The following is a 14482-nucleotide window of genomic DNA, read 5'->3' as shown; positions in this document are numbered from 1 at the left end:
GGCAATGACGATAACACAACTGCATGCAAGGAAGTAAAACAATACAACAAAGAAATGATGCAAATGCAAACAGAAATGTGTTTTTACAAAGGTATAATCTTTAGATTTGTTAAATTTTCATAGTATCTTGTTCATAGCATTAAAAATAATATGCAACAATAATAGGTAGAAGTTATGCAGCCAATCTAATTTCAGTTATTAGTAATATTTCTACAGTGAAAAACTCTTTCTAAAACACTTATTGTGGTCTTTCACCAAATATTATTATTTTAAGGTCTATAAAAGTTGTTTATTTTTAATCCACTCGTCGTTGTTATTTATAGTTTTTTTATTGTATATTTAGATGTTTATCCAAAGCCATATTTCATTATTTTGAGCTTTGATAAAGTATACTCTGTTGATTCTCTTACTGGAGATATTCATGTCAGCGCTATTAATGGATCCAGTAAGAATAAATTTGACAATGCATCAAGATATAATGACATCGAAATTGATGTAGTTGAGAATGTGCTTTACTACATTGATGACAAAGACATCAAACGGGGAAATTTTGACTTGACTAGAAACGAAATTTTTGCGAAAAATATTTCTGTTCGTGACATTACAGTTGACTGGATTAGTCGTCGTATCTTTTACATTGACTCCACGAACATTATCTACCAAATGTGTTTGCAAAAGGAAATTACAAGTGTTATGAGGCTTCAACCAGGCTTACAATTTTCGAGCATTGCATTTGACTCAAAACATGGGTAAGGCTATATTGAAATTATTTTTATTAACTTGTAAACTTAAAATTAAGAAACTATGTCAGTCTCTTGGAGGGTTTTTTTAGTAAGCTAAGAGTTTCATTATTAGAGACGGCATTTTAATTTAATAGAAAAGTTGAATTTTTGAAGTCCGTATTATGGCCTGTTATTTAAAAGTACAAGAATTGAAAAAATATTGATTTTCGAGGGAAAACAAAACTCCCTTTTTTCCGAGGGAGCAAATATTAGGTATTTTTTGTGTATATAGAAACAAACGACAGCTTTTCAATAAAATCAAGGAGATTTGGCGAGCAAAATTTTATTGCGTGATTATGAGGCATTTCAAATCAACTGCAAGGATAAGCTCAGTTCGTGTGATTATTCAACACACACGCAGTAGAAAGAACAAGCAGATCCTGAAATTGCAAAAATCGACAGCGATACTTATGTTGAGCAACCAAAGAGCTTTGACAAAAATGTAACAACGGAGAAAACAATGTTTATAATTGATGAAGTCGTTAAATGAAATAAAACAGAGAGATAGAAACTGCAATAAAATATTAAATGATTACTTTACCGATGAAACTTTAGTCAAATACTAACAGAACACTGGTTTGCCACAACCTACAAACAAAAAGTAGTCCAATTTCACTGTGCAACTTGGTGTTGTATATTTAATAAGATTACTGGGTTCAGCTGGCCACCTAAGAGCGCTTTTCTTTGTTAGAAAGTGCAATTTGCTTGACGCCTCCATGGTAATCCTATGCTTAATAAGATATGCCCTACACAAAATATTTCAACAGATTGGGAGCATTGTTTGTTGCTTTGCTGTGCCCTTTCATAAACTTTAACCCTTTTTGAGGCAGTGTAAGAGATGTGCAACAATCTCAATACGAAATGGCAATAAAGTTTTAAAAAATTCACGAAGGTGGTGAACGTAAAAACTTCAACCTTTCGTTTTTTATTGAAGATAAAAAAACTGCACACATTCCCACGTAGTTACATCAAAAATATAAAAAAGCATTTTAGTTTTCAAAAAATGTGGCAATTTAAAAAAAAATCAATCTATCAAGTTTTTCAAGCCTTCTTTTAAATTGCATTGAACGGCGGAGTTAATTGAAAAGTCAAGAGCTGCAAATTAAGTGTCTGCACACCACCCTTCAATAAATCCAATCACACATCCAATCAAATCACCAGAATTGAAAATCGTTACACTACCTTTAGTTCATGCAGTGGTTGTTAGTGTAATTTAGGCAAACTTTAGATCTGTAGTTGCTGAACTGATGATGAATCTGAAGATAACAACCAAGTTAGGGATTAAAAAGAAATTGACTGAAAAGCCTGTGAAGCGAGGACTTTCTGAATATGTTATAAATATTTTACGAATTTAAAAAAAATTCCTCTTCTAACTAATCCTATGAACTCTCCATTCATGAGAGCTTTCTTATCAATAAATACAAGTCTTCACTCATCGTTCAAGAAAGTTCCATTCCACTTAACCTCTCTAAGCTTCAGTATATTTTACTTCCCAACTTCTTTATCAAATATTCCATTTGACACCGCCTCTTAAGTCGTATTTTAACTCCTTTTGTAAATACAATATCTTGTCTTAACACCTCATTATAGACTATAATTTGCCTGAATATGTCTTGACTAAGGAAAAATGTCAGTATGAATTCCATTTTACAAATTTTGGTCATTTTCTATGGCTCTAATTAAAACTTTATTTGGGCATTAATTTTTATCATATTACAAGAAAAAATTAATTTTCATAAACACAAAAACCAAAAGAACGATAGTATTTACGAGAAAGTTTTTAAAGAGTTCGGGGAAAGGTAAAATGAACGACAAGAAAACATGGACTTTATTGTTACTCAAATGCATAATATAATTTAGAAATGTATTGGAGAATGCAAATATGATGCGATGATAATCAAAACTGCCAGTTGCATCAAACATTTTCGATAAAGTAAAGGCCATAGTATTCAAGTAGTTTTTGCAGCTTGTCTAATCAAGAGATTCTTAAAAATACGAACATGACATGGCGATAGAATCAACATTTTCAAATGATACCAATAGCGCTAGCTCCAGTGTCAATCTTTTTCTGATTTTTAGAAAAACAATGAAAAAATTTGACAATTAAAAAGAGAAGGTTAAGATAGTTGTAAAATATCGTTTGTCCAAACAAATTGGAAAAAAGTATCAACAAAAGACAATGTTTGTGAAGCTATAGCTCTTTTAAAGACATTTGTAGACGATGATCCATCCAAGGAGCTGCTACTTTTCATGCAAGATGAAACTGAAAAATTAAGAAAGCTTGAAATTGAAATGACAAAGCTTTCTTAACTTTATATCTACGTGGAATTTTCAATTCGAACAAAATTTCCACGCATCAGCTAATTTTCAGTATTATCAATTACCTACACAATTCATTCGGCAGCCACTCCAAACTACAGCATTACTCATTTCGACAATAATCTCAGACAATACCAATCATATAAGTTATGTGAATAAAAATAACATATTACATTTATTATGCTCTGAATCACATGCAATGTTTAATTACTTCATATATTTTAAATCGGTTTTTAAAATAGAGATTTCAAATGATAAAGATGATCTTTTCTTGTTAGTTACGATAGCTTTATGTTGTTATATTATCAAATTTCATGAATATGTTACATTAAACCGTCTATATATGAAGGTAGTTCTGAATATTTTGACAACATCTTTGTCTAGATTAAAAAAAACATTCTATCTTTCCTTTCTTGCATATATTAGCCTGTTTATTGTTTATGTATCTCAGTACGTATAGAGAAAACTAATGTACAATACAAATATTTTTATTAAGGTATTTATTCCTGGCAGAAAGTACAGAAGTTTTCTTATGGTTATGGAACATGACTGCAAATAAACATCATATTCTTTCAGTTTCACTTCAGTCAATAGCACATGATCTAACGCTTGACATGGCTAAAGAGAAGATTTATTGGCGAGTTTCAAACGGAAATGTTTTTTCTTGTGATTACTACTCCCGTAATGTAATTGATTTTGGAACTTCAGGAGGTCCCATGGCAGTATTTGGGGATTTTATTTATATCATGACTAGTGTCGGACAAAGTGTCGTTAGTGTCCATAACACAACAGATCAACGTACGAGACGTAAATTTTTTCTTCCTGTAAACAACGGTTATCTTGATTTGGCTGTAGCTATACACAGTATCACTCCTGACTCAAACGGTAGTTAAATATTTACTTATTTGACGTAATAATCTAAGACTTGCAAAAACTCCCACGCTAATGTTCATAAAATAGAAAGACGTTAAAACGTTCAAATGTACATTGCCTTAGTAAACGGTTGTTCTTCCTTCCAAAATTATAAAAAATTTGATAAGCTTTAAGATCAAAGTGCAAAGTGTCTAATTTGGATGTTTTTGTCGTTTGTCTATTCTTGCCAAACTTCTTGGGTGCTAAATTTAAGTCTTTATTGTTTCTTACATCATTTCAGCAATCATTCTGGTTTGTAATCAATCATAAATAAGAAAAAATTACTGAAAATAGGTTGACAGACAAAAACATCCAATTTGAGAATGTTCTGCAGTGAGCTTAATATTTATCAAATTTTCTAAAGTTTTAGTACATTGCAAAACAGAGTTCAAACTTTTACATCTTTGGATTAAACTAGATTTGAAACTTTTCATTTTCTTTGTGCATACAGTTCAAATTGAGACAATTACGAAGTACTCTCGTGGTTTTCGAGATTAAATTTTAATTCTTTTCACTTTTAAATAAACAAGACAAGACAAAGCCAAAATACATGAGCTTTGACACATTTTGCGAGAACTATTGATGAATTGATTATTTTCTGAACATTTTCAATTACCTAACTTCTTTAGATACATCCTATTTTAGTATCCCGAACAGCCAGCAAATTTGTTCATTCTCTGTTAAGTTTCAACGTTTATTTAATTGTTTTGTTTTTACGATATTTGCGAACACCAAAAATACCAACATTACATAGCAAACTTGCTAGCTAGGTACGTCATAGTGGATACTGAGTGAGAAATTGTGTTCTTTGAGGAAGAATATACTTCGTTTAAAATCTCTGTTTGATTTTATTTTTCATTTTATTAATATTTATAGTGACAAACACTTTTCGCTTTCCTTTATGTGGACCCTACACATACTATCGTAAAATTAATGGAACATTGAAGTGCACGTGTATGAAAGGATTCTCAGGAGAATGTAACTCCTGCCAAGGTATGGATGTATTAGTGTCTTCTTCAAGATCTTTTAATCACGGATCATGAATAAAGAGCATCTCTGTGCAGTTTTAAAATTTTGTTGTCTGTTGAGAAATATGAAGAATTCTCTGTGCAGTTGCTATTGTGCAAGGAATTTGCTGCATCTATATTTTACATGATACCACAAAAATAAGGCTCACAGCCTCACATACAAGTTCATCATTATCAATACAATCAAGCAGGAAGTCAGTAATAAATATATGAAAAGATTCAATACACTTAAAACTCCCTCACACATTAAATTGGAAGTATATGGTTCTCTAAATGATATAGCATATGTTAAATATTTGTAAATGTAGATCGTCCAGGTTGGTATAGTCGTGAGAAGGACTGTTTTTGTTGTTGTTGACTGACGTTTCGACAACATTAGCGGTAGTCATCTTCAGAGTCATATGTTAACATCAACACATTTTGATTTTCTCTACATAAGGGAGGGGGTAGGTTTAGGATTAGTGTTAGGGCTAACACTCCTCCTGCCGTTAGCAATCTAGCTATGGCCCTGCTAACCTAGATACACTATATTAAATAGTTTTGACTTCATTATGAGTTGGCTTCTTGAACTAGGAATTCTGTAAATCCAAACTATAAGAAGCATTTTGACCGACAAGTTTCCAGACCTCCTAGAATGAGCGCACCTAAAAAATATTACATAAATTTCTTAAACCAATGATATTGTAGCTTTATAAACTTATTGCAACAATTGACAAGTATGGGTAGTGTCCAATTAATCATTAGGCTATGTAGGCTGAAGCTAAGATTTTAAAGAATCCTGCTCTATTTAAACATAATTTTTACTCTGCCATTCTGGATGAGCTAAATGTTTAAAATTTCAATCATATTTGCTTTGTTAGACTTGCTCTTATTTTTTAAACCATTGCAAAAACATTTGAAATAAAAACATCCGAAATCATTGCTAAATGGTGAGACAGACTACAATGTTGAGTTTGCAAAGATCGTGTATTTAATTCTTGCGTACTAGTTTTTAAAAAGAGAGTAGTAAAATAATAAGCAGATAGCTGGTTGATCACTCTAAGACACTTACGGTCATAATGTTAATTTAGAGAAGCTATATACAGTAATATATGTCCTTTATCTAATTCTCTTATTTTCTCTATGATGATTAAAATGATACTGCTTAAAGCATTTCTACCAAGAAAAACCATTAACTGTTATCCTCTGCCCTCCAATGAGCTAACCGATTTTTAGAAAGCTGTAAAAGTCACTTAAGTTTTTCCTCTTTCGATGAACGTAGATCGTATGTCACTTTTTGTAGAAGTTTGTATTTTTGTGAACTTTGCAAATGAGAATAAAGATGCATCTAAGATATTCCATGACGCAAACATTTTAAAATAAAAAAAATCAAACTTTTAAATGCAGAGCTCCAAACATCTGCATATTCACTCTCAGTGTGAAAGATATTGAAAAGTTATATAGTTGATAAAAATTGTCAATTATTTGCAGCTAAAGATGAAATGTTAATGGCTTAAAGACAAAAAATTGTGTTATCGCCAAAAGTAGTTTAACATATTCAACTAATATTAAAGTGGTACTAAATTTGGCCAATCTGAAAAAAATGCTAGTGTATCTTGCTTCATAATTAAAGATGTCAACGCAATAAAGAACTAAAATGTAGGGAGTGGTCACTTTAATACCAAAAATAATCGAGAGTTATGTTTAGTAATAGTCTTTGCTTGAGTAAATGTGTCGAAATTGAAACCTTAGATGAAGCTTCCCCAAACTTGTATAAATTTAAAACACCTGCCTTTAAGCAATAATTAAAATTCCATACCTTCTTGGCCATTCCTATTTACATAACTTCTTTGTCGGTCACTACCTACTGTTGAGCACATTATCTCACAAAACATGAATATTCACGCATATAAAAAAAACATAATCCTTTTGTCGGAAGAAGACGGGATTGTTTAGCTTAATTAAAACAGCCCCCATAACGGGTAACTGAAAGAGTCAACGGCATTTCTTAATGATTTTAAAATTGTTCCCTGAATAAGAATCACCACAATGGGAGTTATTCAAGTGATGTTTACCTATCGCGGAGTCACATGAAACTAAATTACTTTTCTTACAATCACGTTCTGTTTGTTGTCTTGAGGGGACCGTTCCATTTCTGATTGAAGTTGGTACATGCTGTTTGATCCTATCACCCAACCTTTGAGACGATCTACCAATATAGCGAGCATCACACTCACATTTACATTCATAAATTTCATTGCCTAAAAGTTATGTCGGTAGAGACTTTTTTGGTGTGGGTGGTAGAATAGTTCTTTTCGAAAATATAAAGATAACATTGATCGCAAAAGACAAATTATCCATACATTCTTAGTTTACCTTTCAATATCATCAGAGACCTTACCCATCCATGGAAGTTTGATCAACACAGGGCACTTAGCTGGTCCAAAATGCCTGTTCTGCTCATTTTTTTTTGTGGTTGAGAAAAGTTTATGAAGCATTTTTTCCGGATATCAATTCGAGAGAAACATCTTTTTCAATGAGTTGAGATCACTCTCAAATGAACTCCTCCGATGACAGTCTAAGCGTTTTTTTTTTAAACACTTACTAAAGAAATTTTCTCTCTGTGTGAAGAAAAACGGTCAAAGCGTGTGTACAAACCCGAAAAAGATGCCTTGCGATTAATGCTTGTGAGGAATTGACCATTGCGTTTATGGACAAGAACATCCAAAAACGCTAACTGACAATTTGATTAATGTTCAAGCCTTTTGGACCAGCTATGTGCCCTGTGTTTATCAAACTTCCATGGATGGGTAAGGCTTCTGATGATATTGAAAGGGAAACTAAAATATCATTGATAATTTTTTTTTGCGAGCAATGTTATCTTTATATTTTTGGAAAGAACTATTCTACTACCCACCCAAAAAAATCTCTATAAAACTTTTAAGCAATGTAATTTATGAATATAAATGTGAGTGTGATGCTCGCTATGTAGGTAGAACTTCATTTTAACGCATCGTATCATTTAATTTAGAACTATTGGTTTAGTGCTCTTAATTTAAAACAGTTCTTTTAAGAAATATCAACTTATAATATTGGGATATTTATATGTACATGCAACCCTGAATATTTTGGATTTGAGATTTTTATAGATTGCAATATCTATATATTTCTTTTTTATCAATTGTGAACTCTGTCAACTCTAATTTATGACTGCTCATAAAAAGATTAGATAAGGCTAGAGAAAAAGGGCAGCCCATTGACCATATTTTCCGTGGAAGAATGTGATAATCCTTATATTATCAGTTTTGTTACAATAGTTTACATTCATTACAGCTTTTTGAAGCTGTAGGCTGTAGCTTATGAGGCTACATTGATTTTTTTTTCATATTTTAAAGACTATCTCTAAATCCACATTGCGGTGTAACTTTATGTCTTGTAATGGCATGCTGTCTATCTTAAAAATTTATTTCTAAATTCGTTTTTTCTTGACCGTTGAGGTTTAGCAAAAGCCATGCCTAGTGAGCATTAGAAACGTATTTCTGAATAATTAAAAGACAGTTATTTTAAAAATACGATAAAGATTCCCACGTTCTAATCGAAGAGTGTATGTGAACAATTTACTGTTTACTGTTTATTTTATGCTTGTTTCAACAAGTTATGGGCAGTGTTGCGATATGGAATAAAATCAAATGATTGATTGGAAAACTAATGGGGAAAATTCACAGGTTAAAGGGTTAAGACTTATTTATATTACATAAAGAAATAAGGACTGTTCTAAATAAAAAGTTTTTTAGAGTCATGAAAGTAAAATAGTGTCTAATTGTCCAAAACTTTTTGATATTGTACTTATGTAAATTTTTTTTATCAATATTTTTTACTAATTTAAATCATTGATTTCGCCCAAGAAGATTTTACAATTGGTCTGCTTTTACAACATGGTCAAAATTACCAGTTTCTTGCAGTTACCTACGCATACAACATTTCTCGTTGTTTCTCCATTTCTCGAAACAGTAAAATTTGTTTAGATATTTGCCGAAGCCATCAGCCAAATTGCTTGGTTCTTAAATATATTTGAAGCCTGTCACTTCAGAGCAAAATTCAAGTAGCTTTTAATTAGACTTCAATAGTGGGGGATTGGGAAGACGAGATTCGAGAATGTGTGACTGTTTTCTGTCAAAAAGGTATCGGAGAAATATTTTATTAATAAGTTATTAGTAAAGGGTATCTTTAATGAATAGTAAACATAGTTGACGTTTACGTCATTCAATGACATAACAATAAATATCCTCATTAAAACTTGCAACGTTTAAGCCCTCGCTTGAAGAGAACCCAAGAACAGCATAAGCATCCTAAAGCATTTTTTCTTTTTTTTTTTGTTAAATATATAAAGATTCACGACTGTTATTCTTTCTTGTTTAACTTTGTATGCTCTCCTCAATGTATATCATTTACCTTCCTTACATTTTTCTTCCCTTGAGCAACTTGGATGCATGCATATCATTAGTATCCCCAGATTAAGTTAAACAATACATCTCTTCCCTTTAATAATTTACTTTGATTGTTTTTCTTTATTTAATTTACATGACGACGTCTTTGTGTATTGTGTATATTGTATCTCTACTAGTTATTCTATTATTAATTTGCCTTTTCTTCATTTGCTCGTTTAGATGTTTGTCTGTTTGCAAGCCATTGTCTGCTTATTTTTACCTTGCTAAATGTTGTCTTCATGCGTTCTTCAATCTTTTCTCTTTGATTTTGCTTTACGTCTCACTCACAAAGACGGTTCCCTTTCATTTTTGCTTTCTCATCAACATTTTAGTTTACATGCAAACACATAGCCGTGGACACACTGTTGTCCCATAACGCCTGAATATACAATAGTTGTCTATTTGAAGGTTTCACGAAGCATATAATCTGGAATTAGAACAATTATATTTTGGTGTAACTTTCCATAGTTTGTTGTTTGCCATGTTTTGCATCTTTTTCGGCATAAATAAATACAAAAAAATTAATGGATCGAATAATTTCAGAAAATATGGTGCTCACATTTAACACAAATGTCCGCTTTACTCAGTAACGCGTTGCTGTAAAATGGGGACAACACGTTCCAGATTATTTAAAAAAATATTCTTCTTAAAGGAGAAATAGCCTACAATATTTCAAACGAGTTTAAGGGCATATTTTCATTTTATTCCGGTTTGAAAACTTTAAATTTTTTGTTCGAAACACTGGAAAAGCCATCGATAGCTTTCTGGTTGAAGCTTGCCTGAACAGCGGATTTTAGCGAAAATTCAAGAAAAATGTTTTTAAAACTGCAGAACCTGAATCTTATGTCGTATTCAACATCAAGTACCCCTGAAATTACGTTATCAAAATTGCGTTAATCAATTGCAAAATACATCAAATTATTGATATTTAAATGGTGCATTACTCAAAAACTGCGGCTCATTAAAGGTGTAAAGAAGGGAACTAGCACTTTCCATTACATATTCTACTTATCAGTCGTGCTATATTCTGTATCAACTATGTCATAGTTTCAGTTTTTTTAATCTTCAAAAAGGTATTTCCTTCGAGATTTCGAAGCTGAATAAACTTGTGAACGCTTTTTGGTGCAAGTGATTAAGCAAAATTAGAATAACGTGGAAGAGCATTATCTTGTGAATTTTTAAAATTGCCATTTTTGCAGAATCAAAATGGCATATTGATTATTGCTTTGTGCAAACGTAAGGTCAATTTCTAACGTAGTTACTTGCTATATATGATGAAAATCACTCAATTATGCTTATAGTGCTTAATATTGTATGCATCAAATGGAATTAATACGATGTTCAGTTACTCAGAGGAAGCAACACAAGCTTTAGATAAAGTCATTACGCCGGTTTCAAAGAAACCACATCCTATTCCCAACAGAACCACGTACTGGCAAGGTTAACGCGTTAAGTCTTTTGGTGAAAATGATAAAGAGTTAGAGAGAGAAAGTGATCGTTTTTTACATTTGATTGATTATTCTCTTAGATCTTCTTATTACAAGTATCCCAATATTTCAGATACGGACGCATATATGTATGTGTGAACAGTGCCCGCATAGTGCTCAAGCACTTTAAATTATATAATAATCTTCTTTATTGCGACTTATTTATGATTTCCTGGCGAAAAAAGTAAGGATTTATTTGTGAGGTTAGTTTGCGTATGTTAGATTATCACTTTGCTAACTTACACTAAATTCACTTTATTTAGTTACTTTCATGATTTATACTTAAAAATGTAGTCATTTGAGACACCTTTGTCAGAAATAGCCTATACAAGTCCCTTATTCATGAAAGTACTTCCTGTTAGTACTTCTAGAAAGTTAAATATCATATTTTCTTGGTAAGTGGTAACCAAAACTTTGGATGTGTTGATAAATTTTGCTCTTCAAACAATTTTAAGAATAATTTTTACTTGTGAATTATTTTCTACCCCATGAATTTGTTAGGATTATTTAGGGACTCTGTCAGATGATAAACATCATGTTATCATTGTAGAACTAATGCTTTAACTGTCCAATCACTTTTAAGTTGGTGTAGCTCCTCTACATCATCTGCTGTAAGTTCAATTTTTTTATTTTATTGATAGTACACAAAAATCATTGTCCAAAGTTATTTTATTGAAGAAAATTGCGCAATTTTGTATGAGGATTTTGTCTGGTGTGGATGAATTAGTTAAAGTAATTCCTGGCACCCTATCACCCGATTTATGCTGAATTCACTGTAAATCAGTGTACACTGCCGCAAGGTTGCCCAGTCTAAAGTGGATACCAACACTACCAAGAAGTTTATTGAAATGAACTAAGGCAGTCACTATGGCATAATTTTAATATTTTTTTACACACATCTGATAAAAAGTAGTGGCATTGGTATAAGTCTTTGATTTTACCATTAAATGTATTAGCTTCATTCATATATTCATTATTTCATGCATACAACCTTTGCTCTTTCTTTGTTCGCTATTATATATAAAACAAACGAACGAACAAGAATAAAGCCCACATAGTTGCTCGGTCACAAAAATTAACCACTTGGGTAAATTGAAAGGTTTTACTGCAATGCATTTAGGTACAACTTGGTAATGTTAATTTTACAAATTTGTCGTCAGTTTACTGGCAAACTTATTTGTATTACGTCAGAAGGAAAAAAAGTTTTTTTTAATACCTTTGTAAATAGACATGATTCTCCATATTATTTTAATGTAACTATTTTTAAACATGAAAAATTATGTTTATACAGTCATATTCTAAAAAAAATAAGTATAAAACTTGTTATTAAAGTGAAAATTAAAAAAAGCATATAAATAAAGTTATTATAATATTATTTCTTATAAAATCTATACCCCTAAGCGGCTATGATGAAAACCTACAACAAATCTTATCCCCCCCTCATCTAAACAAATTAGGACTAATTTTTCTCATTACTAACATTAAATGTACATAAAACAAACATTATTTGCAAGAGAAAATTTGCACCTTTAATTCTGAAGTTTTTTACTTAAAGGGTTAATTAACTACAAAGTCTTATAATGATTTCTGTAAATATCGACACGGTCAATGAATTTTTGTTACATTTAAGTATGTGTAAAGCAACTAAAAAAAATTTGAAACCAGGTCTTACAGCTAATTTAAAATAGTAGCGAGAGACTTGCCTAGCGGAAATCGAATTCATGTAATAAAAATTAATGCTCAACATAAAGTTCTGATTAAAGCCATAGAAGTAGACAAAAAAAAACAAATTGTAAAATTAAATTTATTGTAACGTTTCGTCTTTATTCAAGACATCTTCAGACAAATAATAAATAGGATGTTAAGAGAAGATAGTATATTTACAAAAAGGTGTTAAATTACTACTAAAGTAGGCTGTGTCAAATGGATATATGATAAGGAAGTTAGGAAGTAAAATAAAGAGAAATTAAAAGAGGTTAAGTGGAATGGAGTTTCCTTACACATTAAGTGAAGGCTTCTATTTATTAATTAGAAGGCTTTCATGAATGGAGAGCTCATAAGTATCGTTGGAAGATGAGATTATTTTAAAGTCGTCTAAGTTGGGGGTGTGTCTAGTTGCGTTAATGTGAGCAAGAATGCTTGATAACTCAGGATGGGAAACTTGGTTGCCTGTAAGGGGGGATACTCCCAAGTGCTCCTAAAATCTGGTGTGTAGATGACGTGTGGTTTGACCCACATACGATGCGTTGCAGCTTCGACACTTGATTAAATAGACGACACCAGATCTCAGAGGTTTGGGAATTTTGACCTCAAAGGGGAAAAAAGAAGAGATACGTTGGGAAGGGCGGAAAACAAATTTAATAGATATACAAGTTGAGCCAAAAAGATTCGTAACTATGAAAAAATCAATTATGGCTTTAATTAAAAAGCTATTTATTTCAAAATACAACCATACATCATTCAGTTTATGGAAGACTATTCACAACAGTTTCGGCTATTTCTGTCAATTTTTAGTCAATTTATGGCTTTCCAAGATGCATTCCAAATGTCCACCATTTCGTTGCAAGCAAACCTGTACTCGTCTGGCAAAGTTTTGAATCACTTTTATACACTCCTCTTTCGGAAGGGCTCTTATTTATGCTGTGATGGCAGTTCTAAGTTCATCAAAACCAGGAAGGAAAACATTACTGGAGTTGATATCGCAATTTAGGATTTCTTCAACCAACGAGAAAGAGTTTTGATGATGAAGTGGCTTATAGTGAAGGGTTTTAGGAGTGGGATGAAAAACTTTGCTAGTTTATACGAATAATAATTAATGGAGGAAAGAATGGGTCTGAGAGGGATGTTACATTTATGTATTTTAGGAAGGCCATACAATATACCTATTCGTGAACCAGTAGGGTAAAGTTCTTTGTAAGTTTCTTGGCCGATAGATTTAGCATCTTTCAACTTTTTTAATAAAGACTTCACTTGCTTTTCTCGTTGTAAAGTGACTTTAACTGGATCTCCATTAAGAGGTTGAAACTTTGTAATGTCAGATAAGAGTGTGTCCATCTTCTTTATGTAGTCGTCTTTGTTAAGTATTACGATGCCATTTCCTTTGTCAGGTTTAGTGATGAGGATAGCTCTGTCGTTCTTTAAATTATTTAAATTGTCCAAGTCTTCTTGTGAATATAGAAAAGTTGTTGGGCTGTAACTTCGGAAACCTGAGTGGGCAATGTCTTTTAATTTGCATTTGATCCAGTCTGGAAAAAATCCTGATGATTCATTAACAGGTTCTCGTTTGAAACGGTTGTAGAGTTTTTCATAGGGTGTTAAAAAGGTGCAAATATTTAACTTTTTCGGTGGGATGGAAAAGTTTAAGCCTTTTGAAAGGATTTCTTTCTCTGTCAGTAATGAGGCGGTTTGAGAAGTTGAGCACTACTTTATCATGCTCGATTAGGATGTTGTTGTCATGTTTGGATGTGAGACGGAAAAGTTTGCGATCT

At 31.9% G+C, this 14482-nt stretch overlaps 1 protein-coding gene across 1 annotated transcript in view; it reads right to left on the bottom strand.

Annotated features, from left to right (window-relative positions):
• The window catches only part of LOC124457201 (neurogenic locus notch homolog protein 1-like), a 136318-nt gene that overhangs the window by 53451 nt on the left and 68385 nt on the right, over positions 1 to 14482 (bottom strand). The window lies entirely within an intron of this gene.

This window comes from Xenia sp. Carnegie-2017, unplaced genomic scaffold (genome assembly GCF_021976095.1).
Source record: "Xenia sp. Carnegie-2017 unplaced genomic scaffold, XeniaSp_v1 HiC_scaffold_6, whole genome shotgun sequence".
Lineage (NCBI taxonomy): Eukaryota > Metazoa > Cnidaria > Anthozoa > Malacalcyonacea > Xeniidae > Xenia > Xenia sp. Carnegie-2017.
The sequence above is the reverse complement of the archived record's forward strand: the minus strand, read 5'-3'. Positions and strand labels throughout refer to the sequence as shown.